Below are 17,222 nucleotides of genomic sequence, written 5' to 3'. Positions count from 1 at the left end.
TCCTACATACACTTGGTGTCCTGTCACTGATCTATACACACTCTCCCAGCACCCTGTTACTATACTCCACACACATTACTGATCTGTCCTGTATCCTACATACACTTGGTGTCCTGTCACTGCTCTATACACACTCTCCCAGCACCCTGTTACTATACTCCACACACATTACTGATCTGTCCTGTATCCTACATACACTTGGTGTCCTGTCACTGCTCTATACACACTCTCCCAGCACCCTGTTACTATACTCCACACACATTACCGATCTGTCCTGTATCCTACATACACTTGGTGTCCTGTCACTGCTCTATACACACTCTCCCAGCACCCTGTTACTATACCCCACACACATTACCGATCTGTCCTGCATCCTACATACACTTGGTGTCCTGTCACTGCTCTATACACACTCTCCCAGCACCCTGTTACTATACTCCACACACATTACCGATCTGTCCTGTATCCTACATACACTTGGTGTCCTGTCACTGATCTATACACACTCTCCCAGCACCCTGTTACTATACTCCACACACATTACTGATCTGTCCTGTATCCTACATACACTTGGTGTCCTGTCACTGCTCTATACACACTCTCCCAGCACCCTGTTACTATACTCCACACACATTACCGATCTGTCCTGTATCCTACATACACTTGGTGTCCTGTCACTGCTCTATACACACTCTCCCAGCACCCTGTTACTATACTCCACACACATTACCGATCTGTCCTGTATCCTACATACACTTGGTGTCCTGTCACTGCTCTATACACACTCTCCCAGCACCCTGTTACTATACTCCACACACATTACCGATCTGTCCTGTATCCTACATACACTTGGTGTCCTGTCACTGATCTATACACACTCTCCCAGCACCCTGTTACTATACCCCACACACATTACCTATCTGTCCTGTATCCTACATACACTTGGTGTCCTGTCACTGCTCTATACACACTCTCCCAGCACCCTGTTACTATACTCCACACACATTACCGATCTGTCCTGTATCCTACATACACTTGGTGTCCTGTCACTGCTCTATACACACTCTCCCAGCACCCTGTTACTATACTCCACACACATTACCGATCTGTCCTGTATCCTACATACACTTGGTGTCCTGTCACTGCTCTATACACACTCTCCCAGCACCCTGTTACTATACTCCACACACATTACTGATCTGTCCTGTATCCTACATACACTTGGTGTCCTGTCACTGATCTATACACACTCTCCCAGCACCCTGTTACTATACTCCACACACATTACCGATCTGTCCTGTATCCTACATACACTTGGTGTCCTGTCACTGCTCTATACACACTCTCCCAGCACCCTGTTACTATACCCCACACACATTACCGATCTGTCCTGTATCCTACATACACTTGGTGTCCTGTCACTGATCTATACACACTCTCCCAGCACCCTGTTACTATACTCCACACACATTACCGATCTGTCCTGTATCCTACATACACTTGGTGTCCTGTCACTGCTCTATACACACTCTCCCAGCACCCTGTTACTATACCCCACACACATTACCTATCTGTCCTGTATCCTACATACACTTGGTGTCCTGTCACTGATCTATACACACTCTCCCAGCACCCTGTTACTATACTCCACACACATTACCTATCTGTCCTGTATCCTACATACACTTGGTGTCCTGTCACTGCTCTATACACACTCTCCCAGCACCCTGTTACTATACCCCACACACATTACCGATCTGTCCTGTATCCTACATACACTTGGTGTCCTGTCACTGCTCTATACACACTCTCCCAGCACCCTGTTACTATACTCCACACACATTACCGATCTGTCCTGTATCCTACATACACTTGGTGTCCTGTCACTGCTCTATACACACTCTCCCAGCACCCTGTTACTATACCCCACACACATTACCTATCTGTCCTGTATCCTACATACACTTGGTGTCCTGTCACTGCTCTATACACACTCTCCCAGCACCCTGTTACTATACCCCACACACATTACCGATCTGTCCTGTATCCTACATACACTTGGTGTCCTGTCACTGCTCTATACACACTCTCCCAGCACCCTGTTACTATACTCCACACACATTACCTATCTGTCCTGTATCCTACATACACTTGGTGTCCTGTCACTGCTCTATACACACTCTCCCAGCACCCTGTTACTATACCCCACACACATTACTGATCTGTCCTGTATCCTACGTACACTTGGTGTCCTGTCACTGCTCTATACACACTCTCCCAGCACCCTGTTACTATACTCCACACACATTACCTATCTGTCCTGTATCCTACATACACTTGGTGTCCTGTCACTGCTCTATACACACTCTCCCAGCACCCTGTTACTATACTCCACACACATTACCGATCTGTCCTGTATCCTACATACACTTGGTGTCCTGTCACTGATCTATACACACTCTCCCAGCACCCTGTTACTATACTCCACACACATTACTGATCTGTCCTGTATCCTACATACACTTGGTGTCCTGTCACTGCTCTATACACACTCTCCCAGCACCCTGTACTATACTCCACACACATTACCTATCTGTCCTGTATCCTACATACACTTGGTGTCCTGTCACTGCTCTATACACACTCTCCCAGCACCCTGTTACTATACCCCACACACATTACCGATCTGTCCTGTATCCTACATACACTTGGTGTCCTGTCACTGATCTATACACACTCTCCCAGCACCCTGTTACTATACTCCACACACATTACCGATCTGTCCTGTATCCTACATACACTTGGTGTCCTGTCACTGCTCTATACACACTCTCCCAGCACCCTGTTACTATACTCCACACACATTACCGATCTGTCCTGTATCCTACATACACTTGGTGTCCTGTCACTGCTCTATACACACTCTCCCAGCACCCTGTACTATACCCCACACACATTACCGATCTGTCCTGTATCCTACATACACTTGGTGTCCTGTCACTGCTCTATACACACTCTCCCAGCACCCTGTTACTATACCCCACACACATTACCGATCTGTCCTGTATCCTACATACACTTGGTGTCCTGTCACTGCTCTATACACACTCTCCCAGCACCCTGTTACTATACTCCACACACATTACCGATCTGTCCTGTATCCTACATACACTTGGTGTCCTGTCACTGATCTATACACACTCTCCCAGCACCCTGTTACTATACTCCACACACATTACCGATCTGTCCTGTATCCTACATACACTTGGTGTCCTGTCACTGCTCTATACACACTCTCCCAGCACCCTGTTACTATACTCCACACACATTACCGATCTGTCCTGTATCCTACATACACTTGGTGTCCTGTCACTGCTCTATACACACTCTCCCAGCACCCTGTTACTATACCCCACACACATTACCTATCTGTCCTGTATCCTACATACACTTGGTGTCCTGTCACTGCTCTATACACACTCTCCCAGCACCCTGTTACTATACTCCACACACATTACCGATCTGTCCTGTATCCTACATACACTTGGTGTCCTGTCACTGCTCTATACACACTCTCCCAGCACCCTGTTACTATACTCCACACACATTACCGATCTGTCCTGTATCCTACATACACTTGGTGTCCTGTCACTGCTCTATACACACTCTCCCAGCACCCTGTTACTATACCCCACACACATTACCGATCTGTCCTGTATCCTACATACACTTGGTGTCCTGTCACTGATCTATACACACTCTCCCAGCACCCTGTTACTATACTCCACACACATTACCGATCTGTCCTGTATCCTACATACACTTGGTGTCCTGTCACTGCTCTATACACACTCTCCCAGCACCCTGTTACTATACTCCACACACATTACCGATCTGTCCTGTATCCTACATACACTTGGTGTCCTGTCACTGCTCTATACACACTCTCCCAGCACCCTGTTACTATACTCCACACACATTACCGATCTGTCCTGTATCCTACATACACTTGGTGTCCTGTCACTGATCTATACACACTCTCCCAGCACCCTGTTACTATACTCCACACACATTACCTATCTGTCCTGTATCCTACATACACTTGGTGTCCTGTCACTGCTCTATACACACTCTCCCAGCACCCTGTTACTATACTCCACACACATTACCGATCTGTCCTGTATCCTACATACACTTGGTGTCCTGTCACTGCTCTATACACACTCTCCCAGCACCCTGTTACTATACTCCACACACATTACCTATCTGTCCTGTATCCTACATACACTTGGTGTCCTGTCACTGCTCTATACACACTCTCCCAGCACCCTGTTACTATACTCCACACACATTACCGATCTGTCCTGTATCCTACATACACTTGGTGTCCTGTCACTGCTCTATACACACTCTCCCAGCACCCTGTTACTATACCCCACACACATTACCGATCTGTCCTGTATCCTACATACACTTGGTGTCCTGTCACTGCTCTATACACACTCTCCCAGCACCCTGTTACTATACTCCACACACATTACCGATCTGTCCTGTATCCTACATACACTTGGTGTCCTGTCACTGCTCTATACACACTCTCCCAGCACCCTGTTACTATACTCCACACACATTACCGATCTGTCCTGTATCCTACATACACTTGGTGTCCTGTCACTGCTCTATACACACTCTCCCAGCACCCTGTTACTATACTCCACACACATTACTGATCTGTCCTGTATCCTACATACACTTGGTGTCCTGTCACTGCTCTATACACACTCTCCCAGCACCCTGTTACTATACTCCACACACATTACCGATCTGTCCTGTATCCTACATACACTTGGTGTCCTGTCACTGCTCTATACACACTCTCCCAGCACCCTGTTACTATACCCCACACACATTACTGATCTGTCCTGTATCCTACATACACTTGGTGTCCTGTCACTGCTCTATACACACTCTCCCAGCACCCTGTTACTATACTCCACACACATTACCGATCTGTCCTGTATCCTACATACACTTGGTGTCCTGTCACTGATCTATACACACTCTCCCAGCACCCTGTTACTATACCCCACACACATTACCGATCTGTCCTGTATCCTACATACACTTGGTGTCCTGTCACTGATCTATACACACTCTCCCAGCACCCTGTTACTATACCCCACACACATTACCGATCTGTCCTGTATCCTACATACACTTGGTGTCCTGTCACTGCTCTATACACACTCTCCCAGCACCCTGTTACTATACCCCACACACATTACCGATCTGTCCTGTATCCTACATACACTTGGTGTCCTGTCACTGATCTATACACACTCTCCCAGCACCCTGTTACTATACTCCACACATCTAGTACCCTGTTGCTGCACCCTACAAATACCCAACATTTCTATTCCTGCAGCCCACACAGAGCCAGGAATGACACTGCACAATAAACTTCAATCACTTTACCCCAGACAGCACCCTCTTACTGCACTTCACACAACCAGCACCTTGTTACTACACCTTACACAACCAGCACCCCACACTACAAGCACCCAGTTACTACATCTTACACAACCAGGAGCCTGTTACTGTACCTTACATAGCCAGCACCCTGTTGCTGCACCCCACACAGACAGCACCCTGTTACTGCACCCCACACAGCCAGCACCCTGTTACTGCAGCTTACACAGACAGCACCCTGTTACTGCACCCCACACAGACAGGACCCTGTTACTGCACCCCATACAGACAGCACCCTGTTACTGCAGCTTACACAGACAGCACCCTGTTACTGCACCCCACACAGACAGCACCTTGTTACTGCAGCTTACACAGACAGCACCTTGTTACTGCAGCTTACACAGACAGCACCTTGTTACTGCAGCTTACACAGACAGCACCCTGTTACTGCACCCCACACAGACAGCACCCTGTTACTGCACCCCACACAGACAGCACCCTGTTACTGCAGCTTACACAGACAGCACCTTGTTACTGCAGCTTACACAGACAGCACCTTGTTACTGCAGCTTACACAGACAGCACCTTGTTACTGCAGCTTACACAGACAGCACCCTGTTACTGCACCCCACACAGCCAGCACCCTGTTACTGCAGCTTACACAGCCATTACCCTGTTGCTGCACCCCACACAGACAGCACCCTGTTGCTGCACCCCACACAGACAGCACCCTGTTGCTGCACCCCACACAGACAGCACCCTGTTACTGCAGCTTACACAGACAGCACCCTGTTACTGCACCCCACACAGACAGCACCCTGTTACTGCAGCTTACACAGACAGCACCCTGTTACTGCAGCTTACACAGACAGCACCCTGTTACTGCAGCTTACACAGCCAGCACCCTGTTACTGCACCCCACACAGACAGCACCCTGTTGCTGCACCCCACACAGACAGCACCCTGTTGCTGCACCCCACACAGACAGCACCCTGTTGCTGCACCCCACACAGACAGCACCCTGTTACTGCAGCTTACACAGACAGCACCCTGTTACTGCAGCTTACACAGCCAGCACCATGTTACTGCAGCTTACACAGCCAGCACCCTGTTACTGCACCCCACACAGACAGCACCTTGTTACTGCAGCTTACACAGCCAGCACCCTGTTACTGCACCCCACACAGACAGCACCCTGTTACTGCACCCCACACAGACAGCACCCTGTTACTGCAGCTTACACAGACAGCACCCTGTTACTGCAGCTTACACAGCCAGCACCCTGTTACTGCACCCCACACAGACAGCACCCTGTTACTGCACCCCACACAGACAGCACCCTGTTACTGCACCCCACACAGACAGCACCCTGTTACTGCAGCTTACACAGCCAGAACCCTGTTACTGCAGCTTACACAGCCAGCACCCTGTTACTGCACCCCACACAGACAGCACCCTGTTACTGCAGCTTACACAGACAGCACCTTGTTACTGCACCCCACATAGACAGCACCTTGTTACTACACCACACATAGCCAACACCCTGTTAGTACACCACACACTGCCCTGACTCTTTCTTTCCCAAACTTGAAACCCTGTTTCTGCATTACACACACCCTATACCCCGTCACTCTCCCCCACACCCTGTCAATGCACCTTTCATACCTGGACCCCATAACCTCTGCTCCATAAACTCTAAGCACTCTGTCACTTGTACCCACACACCCATCTCTGTGTAGGTACATGCCACATACCTAGCACCCTGTCACTGTACCCCTCATACATACAGCACCCTGTTACTGTACCCCACACACTCAACACCTGGTTACAACACCGTGTGCACCCAGTACTCTTTTCATTCAACTCCACATAACCAGCACCCTGTCACTACGCCCCTTGAACACCCAGCACCCTATCACTATACCTTGCAAAACTATACTCTGTCACTATCCTCTTTGCACACCTATCATATTATCATTGCACCCCCATACCCAGCACCCTCTCAGTTCACCCAAGTACCCCATCTATGATTGTGGAAGAAACTGAGCACTCACCTGGCTGATTCTCGTTCTGCAGCACCCAGCACCCGTCTCTCTCCCTCTTTCACCTTGAGTGTGTCCTGTGTTACTCAGTAGCACAATGAACTGATTGTGTCATTTGGGGACTGGTTGTGACTGCCTGGTACGGAGGACACAGAAGGACACAGGAGAGGTATGAGCTCTCCCAAATCTCTTACCTATACACGACATACCTGCATGTCACCTGCCTACAAAACCAAAGAGCATATCCTGATCACTGAGAATTAGGGGAATAGTCTTTATACATTGGGCCGCACGCACATACTGACACCTGTGGAGTACAAGCCTATGAAGGCTGATGCCACCATTTTTGTCTGGATTTTCTGACACTTAATAGATTTACTGACCATGGTCTGTAATTCCTACCTACTGAAATGAAGAAGCAGTGAGAGTTGTCTCCAGGGTCAGAAAAAGTCCCAGCTTAGGGATCCTGATTTACCGGATTCTTCAGTCATAGTCACCGCTTGAACCCAGTAGGACATCCGGAATCGTCCTTAGAAGACTGAACTTAGATAGAACCTTGGCACCTTGGTACCAGGGCATTGTTTTATATAGTTATTGTAATTATACTAGGATAAATGTATCTTTTAGAAAGAGCAGTATGTTTAGTATTTATGTGGGTTAAGGGGTCTCCACACTCTCAATGTCATATGGCAGTTATACTGATGAGAGATTGATCTGGAAAGATAGGAGTAAATTAGAGAGAGTGGTCCAGCACTTAGGACATCTGTGGAAGGAGTTGTTACGCCGAGCGCTCCGGGTCCCCGCTCCTCCCCGGAGCGCTCGCAACATTCTCGCAATTGCAGCGCCCCGGTCAGACCTGCTGACCGGGTGCGCTGCGATACCTCTCCCAGCCGGGATGCGATTCGCTATGCGGCAGGCGCCCGCTCGCGATGCGCATCCCGGCTCCCGTACCTGACTCGCTCTCCGTCGGTCTTGTCCCGGCGCGCGCGGCCCCGCTCCCTAGGGCGCACGCGCGCCGGGTCTCTGCGATTTAAAGGGCCAGTGTGCCGCTGATTGGCGCCTGGTTCACTTCCCCTTCCCTTCCTTGCCGGATCTTGTTGCCATTGTGCCAGTGAAAGCGTTTCCCAGTGTGTTCCTAGCCTGTGTTCCAGACCTCCTGCCGTTGCCACTGACTACGATCCTTGCTGCCTGCCCCGACCTTCTGCTACGTCCGACCTTGCTCTTGTCTACCCCCTTGTACCGCGCCTATCTTCAGCAGTCAGAGAGGTTGAGCCGTTGCTAGTGGATGCGACCTGGTTGCTACCGCCGCTGCAAGACCATCCCGCTTTGCGGCGGGCTCTGGTGAAAACCAGTAGCAGCTTAGAACCGGTCCACTAGCATGGTCCACGCCAATCCCTCTCTAGCACAGAGGATCCACCTCCTGCCAGCCGAACCGTGACAGGAGTTTTTGTACTTAGGAAATCTGGAAATGGAGTAATCTAGACCATAGGAGAACTGGAGAATAAGAGATCACACAGGAGGACTGGAAAAGGAGTGGGCTATCACATAGGAGGACCAGAGGAGCAGTGGGCTATCACATAGAAGGACTGGAGAAGGAGTGGGCTGTCACATAGGAGGACCGGAGGAGGAGTGGGCTATCACATAGGAGGACTGGAGAAGGAGTGGGCTATCACATAGGAGGACCGGAGAAGGAGTGGACTATCACATAGAAGGACTGGAGAAGGAGTGGGCTATCACATAGAAGGACTGGAGAAGGAGTGGGCTATCACATAGGAGGACCGGAGGAGGAGTGGGCTATCACATAGAAGGACTGGAGAAGGAGTGGGCTATCACATAGGAGGACCGGAGGAGGAGTGGGCTATCACATAGGAGGACTGGAGAAGGAGTGGGCTGTCACATAGGAGGACCGGAGGAGGAGTGGGCTATCACATAGGAGGAATGGAGAAGGAGTTGGCTATCACATAGGAGGACCGGAGAAGGAGTGGACTATCACATAGGAGGACCAGAGGAGGAGTGGGCTATCACATAGGAGGACCGGAGGAGGCGTGGGCTATCACATAGGAGGACTGGAGAAGGAGTGGGCTATCACATAGGACTGGAGAAGGAGTGGGCTATCACATAGGACTGGAGAAGGAGTGGCCTATCACATAGGAGGACTGGAGAAGGAGTGGGCTATCACACAGGAGAACTGGAGAAGGAGTGGGCTATCACATAGTTGGACTGGAGAAGGAGTGGGCTATCACATAGTAGGACTGGAGAAGGAGTGGGCTATCACATAGGAGGACTGAAGAAGGAGTGGGCTATCACATAGAAGGACTGGAGAAGGAGTGGGCTATCACATAGGAGGACCGGAGGAGGAGTGGGCTATCACATAGGAGGACTGGAGAAGGAGTGGGCTATCACATAGGAGAACCAGAGAAGGAGTGGGCTATCACATAGTAGGAATGGAGAAGGAGTGGGCTATCACATAGTAGGACTGGAGAAGGAGTGGGCTATCACATAGTAGGACTGGAGAAGGAGTGGGCTATCACATAGTAGGAATGGAGAAGGAGTGGGCTATCACATAGGAGGACTTGAGAAGGAGTGGGCTATCACATAGAAGGACTGGAGAAGGAGTGGGCTATCACATAGAAGGACTGGAGAAGGAGTGGGCTATTACATAGGAGGACTGAAGAAGGAGTGGGCTATCACATGGGAGGACCAGAGAAGGAGTGGGCTATCACATAGGAGGACTGGAGAAGGAGTGGACTATCACATAGGAGGACCAGAGAAGGGGTGGGCTATCACATAGAAGGACCAGAGAAGGAGTGGGCTGTCACATAGTAGGACCAGAGAAGGAGTGGGCTATCACATAGGAGGACTGGAGAAGGAGTGGGCTATCACAAAGGAGGACCAGAGAAGGAGTGGGCTATCACATAGGAGGACTGGAGAAGGAGTGGGCTATCACATAGGAGGACCAGAGAAGGAGTGGACTATCACATAGGAGGACCGGAGAAGGAGTGGGCTATCACATAGAAGGACCGGAGAAGGAGTGAGCTATCACAGAGAAGGACCGGAGAAGGAGTGGGCTCTCACATGGGAGGACTGGAGAAGGAGTGGGCTATCACATAGAAGGACCAGAGAAGGAGTGGGCTATCAAATAGGAGGACTGGAGAAGGAGTGGGCTATCACATAGGAGGACTGGAGAAGGAGTGGGCTATCACATAGAAGGACTGGAGAAGGAGTGGGCTATCACATAGGAGAACTGGAGAAGGAATGGGCTATCACATAGGAGGACCGGAGAAGGAGTGAGCTATCACATAGGAGAACTGGAGAAGGAGTGGGCTATCACATAGGAGAACTGGAGAAGGAGTGGGCTATCACAGAGAAGGACCGGAGAAGGAGTGAGCTAGCACAGAGAAGGACCGGAGAAGGAGTGGGCTGTCACGTAGGAGGACCAGAGAAGGAGTGGGCTATGACATAGGACTGGAGAAGGAGTGGGCTATCACATAGGAGGACTGGAGAAAGAGTGGGCTATCACATAGGAGGACTGGAGGAGTGGGCTATCACATAGGAGAACTGGAGAAGGAATGGGCTATCACATAGGAGGACCGGAGAAGGAGTGGGCTATTACATAGAAGGACCAGAGAAGAAGTGAGCTATCATAGAGAAGGACCGGAGAAGGAGTGGGCTGTCACGTAGGAGGACCAGAGAAGGAGTGGGCTATCACGTAGAAGGACTGGAGAAGGAGTGGGCTATCACATAGGAGGACCAGAGAAGGAGTGGGCTATCACATAGGAGGACTGGAGAAGGAGTGGGCTATCACATAGGAGGACCAGAGAAGGAGTGGGCTATCACATAGGAGGACCAGAGAAGGAGTGGGCTATCACGTAGAAGGACCGGAGAAGGAGTGGGCTATCACATAGGAGGACTGGAGAAGGAGTGGGCTATCACATAGAAGGACTGGAGAAGGAGTGGGCTATCACATAGGAGGACTGGAGAAGGAGTGGGCTATCACATAGAAGGACTGGAGAAGGAGTGGGTTATCACATAGGAGAACTGGAGAAGGAATGGGTTATCACATAGGAGGACCGGAGAAGGAGTGAGCTATCACATAGGACAACTGGAGAAGGAGTGGGCTATCACATAGGAGAACTGGAGAAGGAGTGGGCTATCACAGAGAAGGAGTGAGCTATCACAGAGAAGGACCGGAGAAGGAGTGGGCTGTCACGTAGGAGGACCAGAGAAGGAGTGGGCTATGACATAGGACTGGAGAAGGAGTGGGCTATCACATAGGAGGACTGGAGAAAGAGTGGGCTATCACATAGGAGGACTGGAGGAGTGGGCTATCACATAGGAGAACTGGAGAAGGAATGGGCTATCAAATAGGAGGACCGGAGAAGGAGTGGGCTATCACAGAGAAGGACCGGAGAAGGAGTGGGCTATCACAGAGAAGGACCGGAGAAGGAGTGGGCTGTCACGTAGGAGGACCAGAGAAGGAGTGGGCTATCACGTAGAAGGACCGGAGAAGGAGTGGGCTATCACATAGGAGGACCAGAGAAGGAGTGGGCTATCACATAGGAGGACCGAGAAGGAGTGGGCTATCACATAGGAGGACCAGAGAAGGAGTGGGCTATCACATAGGAGGACCAGAGAAGAAGTGGGCTATCACGTAGAAGGACCGGAGAAGGAGTGGGCTATCACATAGGAGGACCGGAGAAGGAGTGGGCTATCACATAGAAGGACCGGAGAAGGAGTGAGCTATCACAGAGAAGGACTGGAGAAGGAGTGGGCTATCACATAGGAGGACCGGAGAAGGAGTGGGCTATCACATAGGAGGACCAGAGAAGGAGTGGGCTATCACGTAGAAGGACCGGAGAAGGAGTGGGCTATCACATAGGAGGACCGGAGAAGGAGTGGGCTATCACATAGAAGGACCGGAGAAGGAGTGAGCTATCACAGAGAAGGACTGGAGAAGGAGTGGGCTATCACATAGGAGTACTGGAGAAGGAGTGGGCTATCACGTAGAAGGACCAGAAAAGGAGTGGGCTATCACATAGCCCACTCCTTCTCCAGTCCTCCTATGTGATAGCCCACTCCTTCTCCAGTCCTCCTATCACATAGGAGGACTGGAGAAGGAGTGGGCTATCACGTAGAAGGACCGGAGAAGGAGTGGGCTATCACATAGGAGGACTGGAGAAGGAGTGGGCTATCACATAGAAGGACCAGAGAAGGAGTGGGCTATCACATAGGAGGACTGGAGGAGTGGGCTATCACATAGAAGGACTGGAGAAGGAGTGGGCTATCACATAGAAGGACCGGAGAAGGAGTGAGCTATCACAGAGAAGGACCGGAGAAGGATTGGGCTATCAAGTAGGAGGACCAGAGAAGGAGTGGGCTATCACATAGAAGGACTGGAGAAGGAGTGGGCTATCACATAGGAGAACTGGAGAAGGAATGGGCTATCACATAGGAGCACTGGAGAAGGAGTGGGCTATCACATAGGAGGACCAGAGAAGGAGTGGGCTATCACATAGGAGGACCAGAGAAGGAGTGGGCTATCACGTAGAAGGACCGGAGAAGGAGTAGGCTATCACATAGGAGGACCAGAGAAGGAGTGGGCTATCACATAGGAGGACTGGAGAAGGAGTGGGCTATCACATAGCTGGACCAGAGAAGGAGTGGGCTATCACATAGGAGGACCGGAGAAGGAGTGGGCTATCACATAGAAGGAGTGAGCTATCACAGAAAAGGACCGGAGAAGGGGTGGGCTATCACATAGAAGGACCAGAGAAGGAGTGGGCTGTCACATAGTAGGACCAGAGAAGGAGTGGGCTATCACATAGGAGGACTGGAGAAGGAGTGGGCTATCACAAAGGAGGACCAGAGAAGGAGTGGGCTATCACATAGGAGGACTGGAGAAGGAGTGGGCTATCACATAGGAGGACCAGAGAAGGAGTGGGCTATCACATAGGAGGACCGGAGAAGGAGTGGGCTATCACATAGAAGGACTGGAGAAGGAGTGGGCTATCACATAGGAGAACTGGAGAAGGAATGGGCTATCACATAGAAGGACTGGAGAAGGAGTGGGCTATTACATAGGAGGACCAGAGAAGGAGTGGGCTATCACATAGGAGGACCAGAGAAGGAGTGGGCTATCACATAGGAGGACCAGAGAAGGAGTGGGCTATCACGTAGAAGGACCGGAGAAGGAGTGGGCTATCACATAGGAGGACCAGAGAAGGAGTGGGCTATCACATAGGAGGACCGGAGAAGGAGTGGGCTATCACATAGGTGGACTGAAGAAGGAGTGGGCTATCACATTGGAGGACCGGAGAAGGAGTGGACTATCACATAGGAGGACCAGAGAAGGAGTGGGCTATCACATAGGAGGACCGGAGAAGGAGTGGACTATCACATAGGAGGACCGGAGAAGGAGTGGGCTATCACATAGAAGGACTGGAGAAGGAGTGGGCTATCACATAGGAGGACCAGAGAAGGAGTATGCTATCACATAGAAGGACTGGAGAAGGAGTGGGCTATCACATAGGAGGACTGGAGAAGGAGTGGGCTATCACATAGGAGGACTGGAGAAGGAGTGGCCTATCACATAGCTGGACCAGAGAAGGAGTGGGCTATCACATAGGAGGACCGGAGAAGGAGTGGGCTATCACATAGAAGGAGTGAGCTATCACAGAAAAGGACCGGAGAAGGAGTGGGCTATCACGTAGAAGGACCGGAGAAGGAGTGCGCTATCACATAGGAGGACTGGAGAAGGAGTGGGCTATCACATTGAAGGTCCAGAGAAGGAGTGGGCTATCACATAGGAGGATTGGAGAAGGAGTGGGCTATCACATAGGAGGACTGAAGAAGGAGTGGGCTATCACATAGAAGGACTGGAGAAGGAGTGGGCTATCACAAAGGACTGGAGAAGGAGTGGGCTATCACATAGGAGGACTGGAGAAGGAGTGGGCTATTACATGGGAGAACTGAAGAAGGAATGGGCTATCACATAGGAGGACCAGAGAAGGAGTGGGCTATCACATAGAAGGACCGGAGAAGGAGTGAGCTATCACAGAGAAGGACCGGAAAAGGAGTGGGCTATCACGTAGGAGAACCAGAGAAGGAGTGGGCTATCACATAGAAGGACTGGAGAAGGAGTGGGCTATCGGATAGGAGGACCAGTGAAGGAGTGGGCTATCACATAGGAGGGCCGGAGAAGGCGTGGGCTATCACATAGGAGGACCAGAGAAGGAGTGGGCTATCACATAGGTGTCACGATGCCGGCTGGCAGGTAGTGGATCCTCTGTGCCAGAGAGGGATTGGCGTGGACCGTGCTAGAGGATCGGTTCTAAGTCACTACTGGTTTTCACCAGAGCCCGCCGCAAAGCGGGATGGTCTTGCTGCGGCGGTAGTGACCAGGTCGTATCCCCTAGCAACGGCTCAACCTCTCTGGCTGCTGAAGATAGGCGCGGTACAAGGGAGTAGACAGAAGCAAGGTCGGACGTAGCAGAAGGTCGGGGCAGGCAGCAAGGATCGTAGTCAGGGGCAACGGCAGGAGGTCTGGAACACAGGCTAGGAACACACAAGGAAACGCTTTCACTGGCACTAAGGCAACAAGATCCGGCGAGGGAGTGAAGGGGAAGTGAGGTGATATAGGGAAGTGCACAGGTGTAAACACTAATTGGAACCCCTGCGCCAATCAGCGGCGCAGTGGCCCTTTAAATCGCAAAGACCCGGCGCGCGCGCGCCCTAGGGAGCGGGGCCGCGCGCGCCGGGACAGAACTGACGGAGAGCGAGTCAGGTACGGGAGCCGGGGTGCGCATCGCGAGCGGGCGCTACCCGCATCGCGAATCGCATCCCGGCCAGAGGCGGTATCGCAGCGCCCCGGGTCCGTGGAACCGACCGGAGCGCTGCAGTGAGAGGAGTGTAGCGAGCGCTCCGGGGAGGAGCGGGGACCCGGAGCACTCGGCGTAACAGTACCCCCCCCCTTGGGTCTCCCCCTCTTCTTGGAGCCTGAGAACCTGAGGACCAGACTTTTGTCCAGGATATTGTCCTCAGGTTCCCAGGACCTCTCTTCAGGACCACAACCCTCCCAATCCACTAAAAAGAAGGTTTTCCCTCTGACCTTTTTAGATGCTAAAATTTCTTTGACGGAGAAGATGTCCGAGGAGCCGGAGACAGGAGTGGGGGGAACAGATTTGGGAGAGAAACGGTTAATGATAAGTGGTTTAAGAAGAGAAACATGAAAGGCATTAGGAATACGAAGAGAAGGAGGAAGAAGAAGTTTGTAAGAGACAGGATTAATCTGGCGCAAAATCTTGAAAGGACCAAGATAGCGTGGTCCCAACTTATAGCTAGGGACACGGAAGCGGACATATTTGGCGGAGAGCCATACCTTGTCTCCAGGGGAAAAAATGGGAGGAGCTCTTCTTTTCTTATCCGCGAATCTCTTCATGCGTGAAGAAGCCTGTAAGAGAGAATTTTGGGTCTCTCTCCATATGATGGAAAGATCACGAGAAATTTCATCCACAGCGGGCAGACCAGAGGGCAAGGGGGTAGGGAGGGGGGGAAGAGGGTGACGGCCGTACACCACGAAAAACGGGGATTTGGAGGAAGATTCAGAGATTCTGAAATTATACGAGAATTCGGCCCAAGGTAGAAGATCTGCCCAGTCATCCTGGCGGGAGGAAACAAAATGTCGTAAATAGTCACCCAAGATCTGGTTAATTCTTTCTACTTGTCCATTGGATTGAGGATGGTATGCAGAAGAAAAATTTAATTTAATCTTGAGTTGTTTACAGAGAGCCCTCCAGAATTTAGACACAAATTGGACGCCTCTATCCGAGACGATCTGCGTAGGCAACCCGTGAAGACGAAAAATGTGTACAAAAAATTGTTTAGCCAACTGAGGCGCTGAAGGAAGACCAGGAAGAGGGATGAAATGTGCCATTTTGGAGAATCGATCAACGACCACCCAAATAACAGTGTTGCCATGGGATGGGGGTAAGTCAGTAATAAAATCCATACCAATCAGAGACCAAGGTTGTTCGGGAACAGGCAGAGGAAGAAGAAAACCAGCGGGCTTCTGGCGAGGAGTCTTATCCCGGGCACAGATAGTGCAGGCTCGCACAAAGTCCACCACATCAGTCTCTAGAGTCGGCCACCAATAGAAGCGAGAGATGAGTTGCACAGATTTCTTGATGCCCGCATGACCTGCGAGATGGGAGGAGTGACCCCATTTGAGGATTCCGAGGCGTTGGCGTGGAGAAACAAAGGTCTTTCCTGGAGGAGTTTGCCTGATGGAGGCTGGAGAAGTGGAAATCAGGCAGTCAGGAGGAATGATGTGTTGAGGAGAGAGTTCAATTTCAGAAGCATCTGAGGAACGAGAGAGAGCATCGGCCCTAATGTTCTTATCAGCAGGCCGAAAGTGAATTTCAAAATTAAATCGGGCAAAGAACAGAGACCACCTGGCCTGACGAGGATTCAGCCGTTGGGCAGACTCGAGGTATGAGAGGTTCTTGTGATCGGTGTAAATAATAACTGGAAATCTTGATCCCTCCAGCAGATGCCTCCATTCCTCAAGTGCTAATTTAATGGCTAGAAGCTCTCGATCCCCGATGGAGTAGTTCCTCTCCGCCGGAGAGAAGGTCCTAGAAAAAAAAACCACAAGTAACAGCATGCCCGGGAAGAGTTTTTTTGTAGAAGGACAGCTCCAGCTCCCACTGAGGA

At 50.9% G+C, this 17,222-nt stretch overlaps 2 protein-coding genes across 9 annotated transcripts in view; one reads left to right on the top strand and one right to left on the bottom strand.

The window, feature by feature from the left end:
- The window catches only part of MISP3 (MISP family member 3), a 62,749-nt gene extending 55,110 nt beyond the window's left edge, over positions 1 to 7,639 (bottom strand). Inside the window, exon 1 of one of the 2 annotated variants that reach the window (XM_056570275.1) lies at positions 7,524 to 7,639. The gene's annotated coding sequence lies outside the window, so the exon portion shown is untranslated. The remainder of the gene's footprint in view (positions 1 to 7,523) is intronic. The other variant, XM_056570274.1, reaches the window with a different exon arrangement.
- The window catches only part of PALM3 (paralemmin 3), a 210,042-nt gene that overhangs the window by 93,666 nt on the left and 99,154 nt on the right, over positions 1 to 17,222 (top strand). The gene's annotated exons all lie outside the window — the stretch shown is intronic.

This window comes from Hyla sarda, chromosome 4 (genome assembly GCF_029499605.1).
Source record: "Hyla sarda isolate aHylSar1 chromosome 4, aHylSar1.hap1, whole genome shotgun sequence".
NCBI lineage: Eukaryota > Metazoa > Chordata > Amphibia > Anura > Hylidae > Hyla > Hyla sarda.
The sequence above is the reverse complement of the archived record's forward strand: the minus strand, read 5'-3'. Positions and strand labels throughout refer to the sequence as shown.